This window comes from Nycticebus coucang, chromosome 3 (assembly GCF_027406575.1).
Source record: "Nycticebus coucang isolate mNycCou1 chromosome 3, mNycCou1.pri, whole genome shotgun sequence".
NCBI classification, from domain to species: domain Eukaryota; kingdom Metazoa; phylum Chordata; class Mammalia; order Primates; family Lorisidae; genus Nycticebus; species Nycticebus coucang.
This window is the reverse complement of record NC_069782.1, coordinates 22615327-22635854: the sequence shown is the minus strand read 5'-3', so window position 1 is coordinate 22635854 and position 20528 is coordinate 22615327. Positions and strand designations below refer to the sequence as shown.

At 38.4% G+C, this 20528-nt stretch overlaps 1 protein-coding gene and 1 pseudogene across 6 annotated transcripts in view; one reads left to right on the top strand and one right to left on the bottom strand.

The window, feature by feature from the left end:
* The window catches only part of ANKS1B (ankyrin repeat and sterile alpha motif domain containing 1B), a 1177049-nt gene that overhangs the window by 657950 nt on the left and 498571 nt on the right, over positions 1-20528 (bottom strand). The gene's annotated exons all lie outside the window — the stretch shown is intronic.
* On the top strand, positions 154-1587 carry LOC128582453 (tubulin alpha-1C chain-like; annotated as a pseudogene). Its single transcript, XR_008379051.1, has one exon. The product of XR_008379051.1 is annotated as a tubulin alpha-1C chain-like (transcript).

Sequence of the window (20528 nt, the reverse complement as noted above, 5' to 3'; positions counted from 1 at the left end):
TTACATAAGCAGAAAGTTGAACACTAGGGGGACCAAACATGTGCTTAGCTAGATTTTAAACCTAGGAAATGAATGGACAGGTTTAGAAAAAAATAGGCTATCACTTTAAGAAACAATCCTATACTCTCACTACTTCTCCCTCGGACTCCTTGGCAGTCTGTTAGTGGGAGACCTCTGTTGCCATCCCTTCATCTCCTTCAGCGCTCAGAGACCCTACAAGTCCCTGTCACATGGGAGTGCATCTCCATCCACGTTGGCCAGGCTGGTGTCCAGATTAGCAATGCTTGCTGGGAGCTCTACTGCCTGGAACACGGCATCCAGCCCGATGGCCAGATGCCAAGTGACAAGACCATCGGGGGAGGAGATGACTCCTTCAACACCTTCTTCAGTGAGACGGATGCCAGCAAGCATGTGCCCAGGGCAGTGTTTGTAGACCTGGAACCCACAGTCATTGATGAAGTTCGCACTGGTACCTACCGCCAGCTCTTCCACCCTGAGACGCTCATCACAGGCAAGGAAGATGCTGCCAATAACTATGCCTGCGGGCACTACACCATTGGCAGGGATATCATTGACCTTGTCTTGGATCGAGTCAGACAAGCTGGCTGACCAGTGCACAGGTCTTCAGGGCTTCTTGGTTTTCCACAGCTTTGGCGGGGGAACTGGTTCTGGGTTCACCTCTCTGCTGATGGAACGCCTCTCTGTTGATTACGGCAAGAAGTCCAAGCTGGAATTCTCCATTTACCCAGCCCCCCCAGGTTTCCATGGCTGTAGTTGAGCCCTACAACTCCATCCTCACCACCCACACCACTCTGGAGCACTCTGATTGTGCCTTCATGGTAGACAATGAGGCCATCTATGACATCTGTCGTAGAAACCTTGATATTGAGCGCCCAACCTATACTAACCTGAACCGCCTTATTAGCCAGATTGTATCCTCCATCACTGCTTCCCTCAGATTTGATGGTGCCCTGAATGTTGACCTGACAGAATTCCAGACCAACCTGGTGCCCTATCCCCGCATCCACTTCCCTCTGGCCACATATGCCCCCATGATCTCTGCTGGGAAAGCCTATCATGAACAGCTTACTGTAGCAGAGATCACCAATGCTTGCTTTGAACCAGCCAACCAGATGGTGAAATGTGACCCTCTCCACGGTAAATACATGGCTTGCTGCCTGTTGTACCGTGGTGATGTGGTCCCCAAAGATGTCAGTACTGCCATTGTCACCATCAAGACCAAGCGTACCATCCAGTTTGTGGATTGGTGTCCCACTGGCTTCAAGGTTGGCATCAATTACCAGCCCCCCACTGTGGTACCTGGTGGAGACCTGGCCAAGGTACAGAGAGCTGTGTGCATGCTGAGCAACACCACAGCTGTCGCTGAGGCCTGGGCTCGCCTAGACCACAAGTTTGGCCAAGCGTGCCTTTGTTCACTGGTACGTGGATGAGGGGATGGAGGAAGGAGAGTTTTCTGAGGCCCATGAGGACATGGCTGCCCTTGAGAAGGATTATGAGGAGGTTGGAGCAGATAGTGCTGACGGGGAAGATGAGGGTGAGGAGTATTACACAACTGTGTTGTCCTGAGACTGTCTTATTTCTGTTCTGTGAAACTGTCCATTGTAGTAGCCCTAATGTGTTAATAAAAGTGATATTTTAGATGCCAAAAAAAAAAAAGAAACATCCTATAGAATGAGAACATTTTTTTTCTTCTGTACAGATAGCAAAAGGAGATTTGAAGAAAATACATACACACACCATAAAGAAAAATTTAAATCAGTCATTATATATATATATATATACACACACAAGCACACATTGCTATATACAGATGTAGTTCAAATTTGCAAGTTATTAATATCAGTCTTTGTTTTGTAGTTCATGTATGAGTTAACATTTTTATGGTTACCATATAGTTAACAGTTACCTATGTGATTAATTAGTTTTCAAATGCTACTGAATATTTTTAACATTTCATCTTCCATTCAGACAAAAATTTTTATTCAAACTTTTGCTGTTAAAAGCAGTGCTGCAATGAGTACATTTTACAGATTTTTTTCCCCTCTCTGAGTGTTTCATTGGTACAGGTGAGAAATTACTAGACTAGAAATAGTATAAATATTTTTCAAGACCCTTGATTTACGTTTCCAAGAAGATTTAGACAAACATTTCCAGCCTCAGGCTATGCAATTATCCGTCCATGCCTATATCATTGTGAGTTCTCCATACATTTACTAAGCACAAGGATATATTTTTATTAAAGGCCTTAAGTACTTCTAAGGTTAAATGTTATAATTTTATTTGGCATTTCTTTGGTATTTAGTGCTGTTAAGCATTTCTCCTTTTGTTTAATGAATATTCATCTCTTTCTTTTTTGAATCATCTATTCATATTCGTCGCCTGTGTTTTTTCCATGACTGTGTCTGTCTTCTTTACCGTCTCATAAGAGCTCTTTGTATATTAAAATATTAGCAATTTAATTGTCTTCATTTATTATAAATATCTCTATCTTGTTTGTTACTAGCTGTTTATTTGAATTGAGTTTTTTGGATGGGGTGCAACAACTTTTATGTCATCAAGGCTATTTATTTTTCCTTTCTTAATACTTTCGCAGTTTTTATGTTATTGTAAATACATGTGTCTCTAAGATGAAGTTTGAAATATTGTCAGTCTGTGTCTCTATCTTTTTATAAATTTCACTAGTTAATAGAGAAATGATTTCTAAGCTAATCATTTATAACTGTTATGACAGAAGGGAGAGAAAGAAGTGTAAGGATGAGAAGATAAGAGAAAGCCTCTCTTAGAGCTGTTATTAATCACTGTCAATATTTCATTAGAGTGTATTGCCTGATGTCTGTTAATATAATTCAATTTATTTAAAAGAGTCTTTTCCTTCACATATTTTCACTAACTTAATGATCCTCCTAATTCATCATTTCATATATAATTGCTATCTGTTTGTGTTGATATCTTTCTTGGATTTTTTATGGAATCCAACAGAAAATGAAAAATAATTTTAGAGTATCTTTTCGATATTCAAGAAAAATTTTAGACAAAAATAATCTTAAACAGATCTAATAATATGGTTTTGGTACTTTACACAATTGAATTTACTATTTATGGCTTGGTGTCTTCTAAGAATGCACCTCAAGTTACGTCAGTTACTCCTATGTCCATTCAGCCAGTATTTATGGCCAAGTTCTTAAACACCAAGAATCAAAGAAGAGACATTTTACAGACCAGTAAGGGGATCCTTTACAATTTCTACTTTTATAAATAGTAATGCAATTAATATACTTTCCCCAAATTTTCCTATCTTTTTTGATGTAAAAAGTAGACTCTTACACATACAAAAATTCCATGGAAGAACGCACATACTGCTAAGGAAGCGTGGCAGTACTGGGAACCCTCACAGCTAACTATCACCACGAAGTTTAGAAGGTATCTCAAACTTTACACAGCCAAAACAGACTTTGGGGCCCTCGCTCACCAACCTAGCAACACCAAAATAAAATAAACACAACAAAAAATTCTAAATTTTGCCCGGATCTCACTATTTTGGTAAATGGCATCATAATTTTCACAGGGGCACAAGCTATAATCCTGGGCATATGTGATTCACAGTCTATATTCCTGAATTCAACTCTGCAGTGAATATTACAGGTGCTAGTTAAAAAGATGTCTCAAAACCATCTATTTCTCTATACTTCCACTCTCTCTCCTGGACAACTAGCTATAAGACCTCCTAGCTCTTTCCCTGGCTTTGCTCTCCATAAGGTATTTTCTACTCAGATCATGTCACATCCTTGCTTATCCTTCAATGACTTCCAGTTGCACCTAGAGTAAAATCTATTCTTCCTACCATGAGCCCATTGGTTCTCTAGCTTCTCTGGCCTCATCTCATTGCCCTGATACTGTGTCCAGGCACATCTGCCTTCTATCAGTTCTCTGTTAAAAGTTCATGTCTCCATCAGGGTCTTTGTACTGTTATTTCCTTTCCCTGGATCATTCCCCCAACTGTGCATGGTTGTCCATTCTTCTTCATTCATGTTCCAGCTCAAATGCTACCTCTTCTGGGAGGTTTTCTCCCTTTCTCTTTCTTTTCTTTCTTTCTTTTTTTTTTAATTGTCCATCCTTAATAATAATGCTACTAATCCAGCATGATTAAAGTAGCGTGGTTGAGAGTACAAGCTCTAGAATCACACCTGAGTTCATATCCCGATGGCAGCATTTACTAGTTCTGGGTCTTTTTTTTTTAATCTTTGGGGATTCATTGGGGGTACAGAGAACCAGGTTACACTGTAGGTAAAATCCCTCTTACAATTGTGTCCTGCCCCCAAAAAGTGTACCACACACCATGACCCCCCCATCCCCTCCCTCCTTCCTTCTCTCCACTCCCCCACTCCGCAACCCCCCACCATGTACTAGGTCATCAATTGTCCTCATATCAGAATTGAGCACATTGGATTCTTGATTCTCCATTCTTGTGATTCTTTACTAAGAATAAAGTGTTTCAACTCCATCCAGGTTAATACAAAACATGTAGTCTCCATCTTTTTTAGTGGCTGAATAAGCATTCCATAGTATACATATACCACAGCTTGTTAATCCATTCCTGGGTTGGTGAGAATTTAGGTTGTTTCCACAGTCTGGCAATTGTAAATTGAGCTACAATAAATAGTCTAGTGCAAATGTCCTTATGATAAAAGGATTTTTTTTCTAAATGCCCAGTAATGGGATTGCAGGATCAAATGGGAGGTGTAGTTTGAGTTCTTTAAGGGCTCTCCATATTTCCTTCCAAAAAGGTTGCATTAGTTTGCAGTCCCACCAGCAGTGTAAAAGTGTTTTCTTCTGTCTACATCCATGCCAGCATCTTCAGACATCTTTGAGACATTGTGATGGGACCATTCTCACTGGGGAGAATCTTGAATAGAGGGAGGTATTCTCTTTTATCTAAAGGACTGGCTTCTCCTCACAATGTGATTGAGCTTTTATCACAATCTGAAGATATGTTCATTATTTTTTGTTTACTTGATCATTGACTTCTGGAATAGAAGCTCCCTGAGGACAAGGGCCACTTTTGTGTTACTAACTGTTCTGTTCCTTATACTGACCATGAAGCCTAGTACACAGGACACATTCAGCAAGCACACTGATGTGAATGAATGGATAAGGGCATCTCACTGAAAATGGGGTGGAAAAGGGTTAAACTAGCTGATGCTCATATCCTCTTCTGAAGAAAGAAGTTGACCAAGTAGAGACACCAGTTTGCCATGTGAGGATCTTAAGTGTGCCGCAAAAATTTTTAAAGTCTATTAATTAAATTATTCTCGAAAGAAATTTGAAGCATAGTAACTATATTCTTTCTTTTACTCTTTTTTTTAATCAAATAATTCAAGTGTGATGTGGAAGTTTAACTAAAGGTTCAAGTGTGTCATGAGATTAAAAAAGGTTGAAAAACACTGAAGTAGAGAAAGAAGAATGTGTACTCTAGACCATCTCAGAGAGTGTGAGGGAATGAGTTTCCTTCAGAGAGTTGCAGGAGTTTTGTGTGACCATGTGTTGAGAATGGTAGTCATAAACAGGATTCCAGTGCTGGAACCTGAATGAACTTTTATGTCTTACTGAGTGTGAAGAGTGGATGTTGTCATGAGGGTAATAATCCCTGAAGGGTTTTATAAGAGTGAATGACACGGTCATGTTGACAGATCACCCTCCATATAGGGGAAGAAGTCTGGCACTTGGGAGACAGACCCAAGCAGAGTGAGTAGGGTCTCCTCACACTGGCAATGTAAGGAGGTTGTCTGCGTGTGGAGACCGGCCAGTAGAGAGTCAAAACACTGTCAGGGTGAGAAGGGGACCCATCCCGGGTCCCCGTGATACAGGGAGTCAAAGCACATGCAGCGAGAGGAGGAGGGAGGCCATGTGGTGTTTCTAACCCTGAGCAGTGTGAAGATGGCAGCCATGGAGGGAAGGTGGGCCGGTGTGGGGTGTTGGGACTTAACTGGGATGAGGCCAGTATCCACATTTGGGGATGACCCTAAATGGGAGTCAGGATCTGTTGAAATAACTAAATATACTACGAATAATGGAAGTCAGGCTTCTGACTGTCAGGAGATAGATTATAAATATGGCTGGGTGTGGTGGCTCACGCCTAAAATCCTAGCACTCTGGGAGGCCTAGGTGGGTGGACTGCTTAAGTTCATGAGTTCGAGACCAGCCTGAGCAAGAGTGAGACCCCTGTCTCTACTAAAGATGAAAAACTGAGGCAAGAGGATAGCTTGAGCCCAAGAGTTTGAGGTTGCTATGAGCTATGATTCCACAGCACTCTATCCAGGGTGATAAAGTGGGACTCTCTCTCAAAAAAAAAGAAAAAAGAATTACAATTATGAAAATGAATTATGTGGTGCTGTAAGTGAAATCACATTATCTCTGTGAACTCATTGTTTTCAATATATGTAGATACAGAAATATAGATGTAAGTGTATATGTATTATATTAATATATACACATCTCTCCCAAATACAGCTATATATACACACATACATACACTGTGCATATGTACAAATATTGCCCAGTCCTGATCACTGAGGGAGCCAAAGAACAGTGACATCCCAACTGCAATCAGTATACTTAGTGCCAAAGTCTTGGCTTCTGATTACCATCTTATACTAAAAGGTAATAAAGCTTCCTAGAGAAATGGCTGATTCCATATTTGAGATTAGAAAAGCATGTATGAGATAAGCCTAGAATATCTCAATGTTCTGTGAAGCAAGGAACTGCTCAAAGAATGATGGAAAGTATATGTCAAAAGGACACAGGAGGGGTCCCTTTGGCAAAACCCCAAATGATTTAAGTATCAAAACAAATAACGATAGTAATGGAGGATAAATCCATTTTCATTGAATAAAATAAGAAACCATAGGTGTCTGCAGATACAAATAAATGAATGAATTAAGTTGAATGTTTAATGAGAAATGGGACATTAATGTAGTTTTAAAGTACGTCCCCACAAATGCTTAAAAATTTCAGAAGGTGAAGAATAATTTTACAGTAGAGAAGCTTGAAAAACACCACCTTAGTCAAGTGATTGAGGTGAACATTATCATGAAAAATCAAAACCATGCAACACTTTCAAGGATGCAATAAGAAAAATACAGAGCATGCTCTGGGTCTTTCTGACAAAGATGAATATCATGAATCTAATTATGAGAAAACATCCAGCAAACTCAAATTGGGGGACATTCTACAATATAGATAATCTGTTATCTTCTAACATGTGATGAATTTAAAAGTTAAAATAAGACTAAGGGATTGTTCCAGATTGAAGGGGATTAAATAGAAATGACAACTATTAATAAATGCAATATATGATTCTAAACAAGATACTTTTACCATAAAAGAGATTAGTAGGACAACTGATAAACTTCGAATGGAGTTTTAAGATTGAATGGTATAATGTATCAAAATTCATCATCTGTTTTTGATGACCATTTTCTAGATACAGATAAATGTCCTTGTTTGTCAGAAATAACATGCCAACAAAGTATTGGGAGTTGATGAGGCATCATCAGATCAGTAGCTTACAAATAGTTTAGGAAAACAAGATCTACATGTTATATCTCCAACTTTTCTGTGACTTTCTAATTGTTCTGAAATATAAAATAATAATAATAAAATGAAGATCACTCTTTAAGAAATGTAGAAGCTAAATTAGAAGCAAATAAGAATGACAGCAAGGGAGCCATTCTGGGAGCTATTTCAGTATTTGATTCAAAAGAATTAAGACAGCTGCAGTGGGAGTAGAAAAGGAAAGCTTTGGGAGACTCTTAGGAACAGAATTGACATGCTCTGGTGGCTAATTAGACATAGGCAGAGAAGGAAAGGGGAGGAGTCTAGAGGAACTCAGATATCTGGCTCATGTAGATAGTACTGCAATTAGATGATGTACAGAAGGAAAACGGTATTTTTGGAGGAAGATGGTAATTTTGATGTCTGCCAAGTTAAGTGTAGTGATTCTTGTCTTCCAAACACTCTAGGTTACTTGGCCAAATGAAATACATTAATATATTAGTATGTATAGCTTAGTGTAAGGCTGAGCTTCAGTTCTCTAGCCTCACATTTCTACAAGAAGGAGAATTCTATGAATGTAATGTTCTTGGCCCAGTCTCTCACTCTTTTCATTTGTCCCCTAAAGAATTAGAGTCTCTCAGCTCTAAAATGGCTTGGCAGAAGGAATTAAGCATGCTCATCACTGCCTCTTCTGGGTTTCTCCTCTTCAGAGTCAGTATGTCAGCATAATGAATGTTTTGTGCTCTTCAACCCACTATGTATGTTGTTTAACTATGCCAGGCACTGACTGGAATGTGTGTCTACTTCAAGGGTGAAGTTACAGCAAGCACTCTCAGCCTCATAACTACAATCATATTGTCTGATCAGTTCCATCAATGATAATAAGAAACTATGGCATTTGATTTCAATTTTTCCATTCAAATAATAGTTATCAAGCATCAATTATATACAGTCACTGTTCTAGATGTTGGGATTGAGCATTTAATGAAAAAACTAAAAAAGAAGGAAGGAGGGAGGGAGGAAAAGAGGGAAGGAGACGGGGAATCCATTTCTCAACTAGTTCTGAATCTGGGAGAGAAAGAAAGAAATAGGGTCAATTTGCCTCTTAAACCCGAAAGATTGTGAAATTTTTTTTATTCCTCATATTGTATTTTCTAATACAGTGCTTAAACTTATTGAAGTGAGCCCAATTAATATAAAATAGGATGATGCTAACATAATGTTGTCTTACAGGGAAAATTATAGGTCCTTCTAATTACTTTTTTTCAGGTTTAGACATTTAGCGCCATTGATTAAAAACTTGTTTTCCAGTCGACTCAGCAAGATGGAGGCCAAGTAACAGTTTCCTTGCAACTGGGCACAGTGAGTCTGAGGAGACAAGACTCCAGGCGTCTCTGGCTGGTGGGATCTGCCCATAAACATCCCTTTGAGGACAGAGGGAGTCAGCAAGAGACTTCTTTTCCCCAGGAGGAGGACAAAAGCAGTGGAAAACTGGCAAGTGGTTGCATGTGTTTGTTCAGTCTAATCCCGCCAGCAGCTGTAAGTACAGCAGCAGTGAGACTGCAAACTGGAAAAGCCTTACCTGTGAGCTGCTTTTGTTTTTTTGGACTTGACACTCAGTTGAACTACCTTGGGAGAACTTAGGCAAGAGTGCGAAGGACTTTAAGTGTTGTTTAGGGCCCCAGACTGAGCCGCTGAGGCAGACAGAGCTAATAGTGTTCAGCTGTGGGTAGTGCAGAGTCATTGTTGGAGAAGTGCCCCTGCAAGTTCTGCCCTCAGGGTTGTGGAGCAAGGATCAGGCGGGAGCTAGTAATCTAGTGATTGAGTAGCCTAAAGGCAGGGACTGAGCCACCTTGCAGCCTTAGCTCTCAGGGGCATAAGTAAGACCGGTTTTGGCACACTGGTTGAGTGGATAGCCACTTCGGGAGTAATCCAAACAACAAGCACTTTCCTGGGAAAGCTTCTGCTTAGCCAAATTTAGCAGTTTAAAGTGCCTTTTACATGGGCTGAGGAGAGATTCAGGCTCTTCACTTTAGGCTGTCCACCCTGTGGGGTTTGAGAAATCAGAAAAGGCCTCCAGTCTCCATCTCGTACAGGCGTTTCAGCATTGTGATTAACATCTCATACCCCAGAAGATCACCTGTTGCCCAGACAATATTCAGCAAGATATATATGTATGTATGTATGTACATATATATGTATGTACATACATACATACATATATATACTGTTATATATATATTCTGTTTTGTATATATATATATATATATATATATTCTGTTTTGTTCTGTTTGGGTTTTTTTTTTGGTTGTTGTTTTTTTGGTTTTTTTAATTTCATAATTTTCCCTATAGATTTTTCTTTTCTTCTTTTATCTTTTCTTTCTTAATTTTTCTAGTTTAAATATAAGTTCCCATTGTTACCTTTTCAACAATTAGAACTTCATTTTTGCTAGTGTTTCTACCCCTATTATTTGGTTTTTCCCCCAATTTTATCCTGTAAAGTTTTCTGTTTGCTTCTTTTGGTTTGATTTACACCATTTTTGTCTTTCCTCTCTACTTGGTGGAGTGGGGTATTGTTTCCAAACAGGCTAGCAAAGAGCTGTTGACCTCAAGGGAACCACCCAACCCAGCACCCCCAGAGGTTGGGGGTTTTTACGGTTGGGTCAAAGTACCTTACTATACACCTATATTGCTCTGTCTCCCTCTTTCTGTGCCCCCCTTCTTTTTATCAATATTCCCTTTTACCCACCCCTTCTCCTTTCTCTTTTCTTTTCTTTCTGTCTATCTTTTGTCCCTTCTTGCTCTTCAACCTTCTCATCTTTCTGGTCCTGTCCCAAAAGTACTCATCAAAACCCTGGTCCAGAGGCACAGCAACTTAAAGAGCAAGAGAAAGTGAAAGGAAAACTGGGACAAGGAAATAGATAAAAGAAATCACTCATGAGAAAGAATCAGCAGAAAAATCCTGGGAACATGACAAACCAGTCCAGAGCAATCCCCCTGCAAGGGACCGTGAGGTAGCTACTGCAGAGGTTTCCACCTATAAAGAAATGTTAGAAATGACAGAAAGGGAATATAAAATAGAGATGATGAAAACAATGAAGGAAATGATAGAAACAATGAATGAAACTACTGATAAGTGGAAAATAACCAAAAGGAAATTCAAAAACAGAATCAAATAAGAGACGAACAATATAGAAAGGATAGAGCAGAGCTGAAGGAACTGAAGCAGTCAATTAGGGAACTTAAAGATGCAATAGAAAGTATCAACAACAGGTTAAACCTTGCAGAAGAAAGAATCTCAGAGGTAGAGGACAGAGCTCTTGACCTCAAGGGAACCACCCAACCCAGCACCCCCAGAGGTTGGGGGTTTTTACGGTTGGGTCAAAGTACCCTACTATACACCTATATTGCTCTGTCTCCCTCTTTCTGTGCCCCCCTTCTTTTTATCAATATTCCCTTTTACCCACCCCTTCTCCTTTCTCTTTTCTTTTCTTTCTGTCTATCTTTTGTCCCTTCTTGCTCTTCACCCTTCTCATCTTTTTGGTCCTGTCCCAAAAGTACTCATCAAAACCCTGGTCCAGAGGCACAGCAACTTAAAGAGCAAGAGAAAGTGAAAGGAAAACTGGGACAAGGAAATAGATAAAAGAAATCACTCATGAGAAAGAATCAGCAGAAAAATCCTAGGAACATGACAAACCAGTCCAGAGCAATCCCCCTGCAAGGGACTGTGAGGTAGCTACTGCAGAGGTTTCCACCTATAAAGAAATGTTAGAAATGACAGAAAGGGAATATAAAATAGAGATGATGAAAACAATGAAGGAAATGATAGAAACAATGAATGAAACTACTGATAAGTGGAAAATAACCAAAAGGAAATTCAAAAACAGAATCAAATAAGAGACGAACAATACAGAAAGGATATAGCAGAGCTGAAGGAACTGAAGCAGTCAATTAGGGAACTTAAAGATGCAATAGAAAGTATCAACAACAGGTTAAACCTTGCAGAAGAAAGAATCTCAGAGGTAGAGGACAGAGCTCTTGAGCTAACTCAGATAGTAAAAGAGGCAGAAAAGAAGAGAGAGAAAGCAGAATGTTCACTGACAGAATTATGGGACTTTATGAAGTGTTCAAACATACAAGTTATAGGTATCCCAGAAGGGGAAGAAGAATGCCCCTGGGAAATGGAAGCCATACTAGAGAATATTATAAATGAAAATTTCCCAAATATCACCAAAGATTCTGACACATTCCTTTCAGAGGGATATTGGACCCCACGTTGCCTCAACTCTAACCAAACTTCTCCAAGACACATTGTGATGAACCTGTCCAAAGTCAAGACAAAAGAAAAGATTCTTCAAGATGCCAGGAGTAAGTGCCAGTTGACCTACAGGGGCAAATCCATCAGGGTGACTGCAGACTTCTCGAATGAAACTTTCCAAGCAAGAAGACAATGGTCATCTACGTTTAATCTACTTAAGCAGAACAATTTCCAGCCCAGAATTCTATATCCTGCTAAGCTAAGCTTTAAAATTGACAGAGAAATCAAATCGTTTACCGATGATGATTTACCAGTGAGGAAATGCGCCACAACAAGGCCAGCTCTACAGGAAATATTTCAACCTGTTCTACACACTGACCATCACGATGGATCAACAGCTAAGTAAAAACTCAGAAATTAAAGGACAGAACCTAACTTCCACACATATGCAAAAGATAAAACTAAGCAATGGAGTCTCACAAAATAAGATGAATAGAACACTACCATACTTATCAATTATCTCAATAAATGTTAATGACTTGAATTCCCCACTGAACAGGCATAAATTGACTGATGGTATTAAAAAACATAAGCCATCCATTTGCTGTCTGCAGGAAACACACCTAGCATCAAAAGACAAATTAAAACTCTGAGTTAAGGGTTGGAAGACAATTTTTCAGGCACACGGAATTTAGAAGAAAAGAGGAGTTGCAATCTTATTTTCAGATACATGTAGATTTAAAGCAACTAAAGTCAAAAAAGACTAAGATGGTCACTTTATATTGGTCAAGGGAAAAATAAAACAAAAAGACATTTCAATTCTAAATATTTATGCACCCAATTTAAATGTTCCCAGATTCTTGAAACAGACATTACTCAATCTGAGCAATATGATATCCTATAACACCATAATGACAAGGGACTTTAACACTCCTCTTATAGAGCTGTATAGATCCTCTAAACAGAAATTAAACAAAGATATAAGGGACATAAATGAGACCTAGAACAACTGTGCTTGATAGATGCATATAGAACACTCCATCCCAAAGACAAAGAATATACATTCTTTACATCAACCCATGGAAAATTCTTCAGAATTGATCATATCCTAGGACACAAAACAAACCTCAAAAGAATCAAAAGAATTGAAATTTTACCTTGTATCTTCTCAGACCACAAGGCACTAAAGGTGGAACTCAACTCCAACAAAAACGTTCAACACCACACACAGGAATGGAAATTAAACAACCTTCTGTTGGGTGCAGGAAGAAATAAAACAGGAAATCACTAACTTCCTTGAGCATATCAACAATGACAACACAAGCTACCAAAACCTGTGGGACACTGCAAAAGCATTTCTGAGAGGAAAATTTATTGCTTTAGATGCCTACATTCGAAAAACAGAAAGAAAGTGCATCAACACACTCACAAGCCATCTTATGGAATTGGAAAAAGAAGAACAACCTAAGCCTAAACCCAGCAGAAGAAAAGAAATATCCAAAATTAAATCAGAGATCAATGAAATTGAAAACAAAAGAATCATTCAGAAAATTAATGAAACAGGAGTTAGTTTTTTGAAAAAAATAAATAAAATAGGTAAACCTTTGGCCAGACTAACTAGAAATAGAAAAGTAAAATCTCTAGTAACCTCAATCAGAAATGATAAAGGAGAAATAACAACTGATCCCACAGAGATACAAGAGATCATCTCTGAATACTACCAGAAACTCTATGCCCAGAAATTTGACAATGTGAAGGAAATGAATCAATATTAGGAATCACACCCTCTCCCTAGACTTAGCCAGGAAGAAATAGAGCTTCTGAACAGACCAATTTCATGCACTGAGATTAAGGAAACAATAAAAAATCTTCCAATGAAAAAAATGCCCTAGTCCAGATGGCTTCACACCAGAAATCTATCAAACCTCAAGGAAGAGCTTATTCCTATACTGCAGAAATTATTCCAAAAAATTGAGGAGGAAGGAATCTTCCCCCAACACGTTCTATGAAGCAAACATCACCCTGATACCAAAACCAGGAAAAGACCAAACCAAAAAGGAGAATTTCAGACCAATTTCATTAATAAATATAGATGCAAAAAATTCTCAACAAAATCCTAGCCAATAGATTACAGCTTATCATCAAAAAGAGTCATACATCATGATCAAGTAGGTTTCATCCAAGGCTGCTTTAACATATGCCAGGCCATAAATGTTATCCACCATACTAACAGAAGCAAAAATAAAGACTATATGATCCTCTCAATACATGCAGAAAAAGCATTCGATAAAATCCAGCATCCTTTTCTAATTAGAACACTGAAGAGTATAGGCATAGGTGGCACATTTCTGAAACTGATTGAAGCTAACTATGACAAACCCACAGCTAATATTTTACTAAATAGAGTAAAACTGAAAGCTTTTCCTCTTAAAACTGGAACCAGACAAGGTTGCAAATTCTAGCCAATACAATTAGGCAAGACAAGGAAATAAAGGGAATCCAAATGGGAGCAGAGGAGGTCAAACTCTCCCTCTTTGCTGACAACATGATCTTATACTTAGAGAATCCCAAAAGCTCAACCACAAGACTCCGAGAAGTCATCAAAAAATACAGTAATGTTTCAGGATATAAAATCAATGTCCACAAGTCAGTAGGCTTTGTATATGCCAATAACAGTCAAGATGAGAAGCTAATTAAGGACACAACTCCCTTTACCATAGTTTCAAAGAAAATGAAATACCTAGGAATATACCTAAAAAAGGAGGTGAAGGACCTCTATAAAGAAAATTATGAAATCCTAAGAAAGGAAATAGCAGAGGATATTAACAAATGGAAGAACATACCATGCTCATGGCTGGGAAGAATCAACATTGTTAAAATGTCTATACTTCCCAAAGCAATCTACCTATTCAATGCCATTCCTATTAAAATACTAACATCATACTGTCAAGATTTTATAAAAATGATTCTGTGTTTTGTATGGAACCAGAAAAAAGTCCGTATAGCTTATGCCTTATGGGTAGTTCTTAGTAATAAAAATAAAGTCAGGGGCATCACTGTACCAGATTTTAGGCTGTACTACAAAGCTATAGTGGTCAAGACAGCATGCTAGTGGTACAAAAATAGAGACATAGACATTTGGAATTGAAAAAAAAAAAACAAAAACAAGAAATGAAACTAACATCTTACAACCACCTAATCTTCGAAAAACCAAACAAGAACATACCTTGGGGTGGGGAGGTGTGGGGGAAGACTCCCTGTTCAATAAATAGTGTTGGGATAACTGGATATCCACATGTAAAAGACTGAAACTGGACCCACACCTTTCTCCACTCACAAAAATTGATTCAAGATGGATAAAGGACTTAAATTTAAGGCATGAAACAATAAAAATCCTCAAAGAAAGCATAGGAAAAACACTGGAAGATACTGGCCTGGGGAAAGACTTCATGAAGAAGCCTGCCATGGCAATTGCAACAACAACAAAAATAAACAAATGGGACTTCATTAAACTGAAAAGCTTCTGTACAGCTAAGGAGACAACAACCAAAGCAAATAGACAACCTACACAATGAGAAAGGATATTTGCATATTTTGAATCAGACAAAAGCTTGATAACTAGGATCTATAGAGAACTCAAATTAATCCACATGAAAAAAGCCAACAATCCCATATATCAATGGGCAAGAGACATGAATAGAACCTTCTCTAAAGAAGGTAGATGAATGGCTAATAAACATATGGTTTATTAAAAATGCTCATCATCCCTAATTATTAGAGAAATGCAAATCAAAACCACCCTGAGATACCATCTAATGGCCCACATCACAAAATCTCAAAACTGCAGATGCTAGCATGGATATGGAGAGAAGGGAACACTTTTACATGGCTAGTGGGACTGCAAACTAATACAACCTTTTTTGGAAGGAAGTATGGAGAACCCTTAAAGAACTGAACCTAGACCTCCCATTTGATCCTGCAATCATCCCATTACTGGGCATCTTACCTAGAAGGAAAAAATCCTTTTATCTTAAGGACACTTGCACTAGACTGTTTACTGCAGCTCAATTTACAATCGCCAAAATGTGGAAACAGCCTAAATGCCCACCAACCCAGGAATGGATTAACAAGCTGTGGTATATGTATACCATGGAATACTATTCAACCATTAAAAATAAATGGAGACTTTATATCCTTTGTATTAACCTGGATGGAAGTGGAAGACATCATTCTTAGTAAAGCATCACAGGAATGGAGAAGCATGAATCCTATGTACTCATTTTGATATGAGGACAATTAAGGACATGGTGGGAGTGGGGGAAGGTAAGAGCAGAGAGAGAAAGGAAGAGGAACAGGTGGGGAAAGCAAGAGCAGAGAGAGGGAAGGAGGCGGGGGTGGGGTCTTGGCATGTGACACACCTTTTGGGGGGCAAGACACGACTGTAAGAGGGACTTTACCTAACAAATGTAATCAGTATAACCTGGTTTCTTGTATGCTCAATGAATCCACAACAATAAAAAAAAAAAAAAAAAAAAAACCTTGTTTTTCAACGCAGCATAACATACAGATACTTACTTTACCTTTCCTCATACATAGAATGGGAATCCTAATGGTCCTATAAATCTCACATGGTTGCTCAAAGTATCAGCATAGACAACATACAGCTACCACTCTGTAATGTATTAAATAAACAATATTTATTGGTGTGTCAAGGTGTCCCCTTTTCTCAACAGTGTCATTTATGCAGATGAGTGGAAACCAGAATGGAATTGCTAGGCTCACCTATAAAAACAGTCTATGAAGTACCCTACACTATGTTTCCCAAATTATGTTTTGTGGATCACCAGTTTTGAAATATTTCAATGGGTATACAGGGGTGGCAGTGGGGGAAAGCTCTGAAAAAATCATTCCGCAAAGAAATTGTTTTACCCTATATGTCCCCAATATATTTGACCATGCAAACCTTTCTTCCAAGAAGATCATTTATAGAATGAGCACTTCATAGACTATTAGGGCATTCAGATTAAAAGACAAAGGTTAGAATATGTGGTTGGGACTTCCGGATTATTAGCACATCCTATGGTAAATTTGGCAAAGTTTTTAATTCAAAAGGTTATAAATGCCTTATTCATCCTGCTCTACTCCCTGAACTATATATCTGCCTGCTACAGTTTAGACATGGTTTGTTTGTTCCCCACCCAAATTCCTGTTGAAATCTGATCCCCAGTGTGGCAGGTGTTGGGATATGGGGCCAAAAGAAAGGCGCCTGGGCCATGGAGAGGTTCCCTCGTGAATAGCTTGGTGCTGTTCTCACGGTAGTGAATGAGTTCTCGCTCTGGGAAGACTACCTTAGATTTCATGAAGTGGATTAGTTCCCTGGGTTGTTATAAACCCAAGATGCCCCTCAAGCTTTGCCTCTTTTCACTTGTCTGCTTTCCGTTTGACCTTCCTCCATGCTGTAATACAGGGCCAGAAGCCAAGTGGATACCAGCGCCACTCCCCCTCCAGCACCACACCTCTCTCAGCACTACACCCCGGCCAGAGCCATGCCTCCTCCAGAGCCAGGCCTCCTCCAACCCCACCCCTCCCCCAGTTCCACGCGCTTTCTAGAACCAGAAACATGATCTAAATTAGTCTCTTTTCTTCACAAATTACCTAGTCTCAGTTTTTCTGTATATCAACACAAAACAAAGACACTGCCACTTCACCTACTTAACTCCCACTCAAATGTAAAGGTCATTTTGAAGATCCCTCCCTAGAATAATCTTGGGGCCTGATTCAAGATATGTTTTTAAAGAAAAGCTAAAGGACCAATTTGTAAACTTTTTGGTCTCAAGATCCCTTCATGCCCTTAAAAATTGTTAAGAACACTAGATAGTTCATATCCATTAATATTTTAAGTATTAAAAACTAAGACTAAACGTAAGACTACACAAGTGTATATATATTCCACCAGCCATAGGAGCCATGATGTTATCACATGCCATATAGCGTCTGAAAATCTCCATTTAGCACCAATTTTCAAATTAAAGTAGACAAAAGCAAAATGTCTTTGCATTGTAATGAAAATAATTTTGACCTCACAGATCTAGAAAGGCTTTGGAGGGCCACAAAGGGATCCACAACCACGTTTTGAGAACTGTTGGCCTAGAAGGTTTTTTGATGGATTGTAAGTAAGATGTGAGAGAGATACAGGGCTCAAGGATGGTGTCAAGTTTTTTAACCTAAGCTGCCATTCACTGAAATAAAAGGTTTAGTGCTATACATGCTAAGCTTACTCCCATTGCGATTAGTGTAGCTTATTGGATATGAGCCTGGAGTCCGGGGAAGTCTTCAGGCCTGGAGGTAGAAATTCAGGAGTAATCAGTATCTAGTCTTTCAAAGCTATCTGGATAAGAACACATGTAGATAGAGTAGAGAAAAGGTCTAACAATGATTCCTGAGTCATTCAATCAATGAACTCCATCTTTGTGTGAAATCCTAAAGGTTATCAGTTTAGAGCACAACATCCCTCGGTTGATTAAAATGTTATTTTAACTTTGCCCTGGAAGTGGGAACAATGTAACTTAAATATTGTACCCTCATATTAATTTGAATAAAGTTAAAATAAAAAAAGAAAAGAAAAAGTTCTTTTAGGGTAGAATCCATAGCTTAGTCATTTACATATTCAAAACATAACTCAAAATCCCCAACATATTTTGGGCACTCAACTATGGTTTTTGAATCAAAGAATAAATAAATAATGTAATGATGTGCTCTAGGGTACTTTCCAGAATTTTAGAATAGGCAAGATTAGGAAATTGAGATTAGCTTCAGATTCATATCTAAGGTATACTATTTGTCACATAGTCTAACAGGTGCCCTTCAATTTAGAGACATGGGTGATTGTAGACTTTTAACTTTCCCTGTGCAAGTCAATAACAAGTGACCTAACAGGAAGGATAAGATTGTACTTCAAATTCTAGTCTGTCACTTACGATATTTAAAGCAGTAATGCCAACTCCATTTTCTAAACACTTTATTTTTCAAGGGAATTTTTGCCAGAGAATGTTTTCATCAATGCATTCTTATTCAGACTGTCTAAAGATGCTCTGAAGGAAAAGACATGCCAAAGAACAGCATCTACTGAAGTTTTATGCATGTGGGAGAAAAAAAACAACATAAAAGAAAAACGCAATGAAGTCTGTTGTTATCAATGACAATATATTACACATATAATATACAGAATTGCATCTCATGCTTAGAAAAGGAGACAAAAATAATTTCTTTACATGTAGAAGTGTCAGGTTACAAATAATAACCCATTATTCCTGGTAGATAAATGCAGCCAGGATTTCTTCAAATGAGGAGAAATAGGATGAATAATATTCTACTGATATGTGATTTACATGACCACTAAATGAATTGATGGTGATTTTAATCATTAATGGAGGATGCAGTTCATAGTGGGTGCTTTCTAGATTGTGACTTTTCCCTCTCCTTCATTAGCTTAGCCTGATCCCCTGATAAACACCAGGCCATTTATCTTCACTGGTTTCTCTCACATTCCCAGTTTTAGGAGTTATACTTCCTGTGGTTCTTCTTATGTAGATGCTTTAATATATTCCTTTTGGAAAAAATTTTGGAGAACACTTAGGGAATTAAAAGTAGGCCTGCTCATTTGATCCCACAATGCCTCTACTAGGTGTATATCCAGATGACCAAAAATAATTTTACAACAAAGATATTGGCACCAGAATATTTATTGCAGCCCAATTCATAATTGCCAAGTCATGGAAGCAGCCCAAATGCCCATCGACCCATGAATGGCTTAACAAATTGTGTATATATATGTGTATCATGGAATATTATGCAGCCATAAAAAAGATAGAGACTTTACCTCTTTTATGTTTCCATGGATAGAGCTGTAACATATTCTTCTTGGTAAAATATCCCAAGAATGAAAGAAAAAGTATCCAATATACTCAGTACTATTATGAAAGCAATAGATAATCACCTACACCTCCATATGAATAATAAAACATAACTATAGCCCAGTACGAAAGAGGGTAGAGGAGGGTGAGGGGAGGGGTGGGGGCAGGCTGGGTGGAGGGAGGGTTATTGGTAGGACCTCACCTATTGTGCATAATGCAAGGATACATGTCAAATCTATTAAGAGTAGAGTATAAAAGTCTTAACACAACAATTAAGTAAATGAATGAAGGCTATGTTAACCAGTTTGATATAAACATTGCAAACTGTATGTAAAATCAGCATATTGTACCCAATAAATGCATTAATGTACACAGTTATTGATTTAATAAAAGTCAAAAATAAATAAAAGGTGATGAGTCTCAACAACAACAAAAAAATAAAACCCACTTGATCCTGGTGTTATTACTTTTGAATAAGAAGCTGGAGGTAGGATCATTCATTCTCTATCCATCTTTAGAAGATTCAAATGATTTAGAAACTTAAAAAGATCCCCAAATACATATTTTAAAAGCCAATGTTGCCTCACCACAGCCACTTGTGGATGAGACAGAGAAAGAGAGAACATTTTAAAATAGAACATTTGAAAGGTCTCATTTCAAATGTGAGCAAACATCACCATTCTAACAACAAGGTAAGTCACTACAGGGCTTTGCAATTTACACAGCGCTCTGGCACATTTCATCTGGTTTGAGCCTGACTACATCCCTGAGAACCAGGAAAGGCA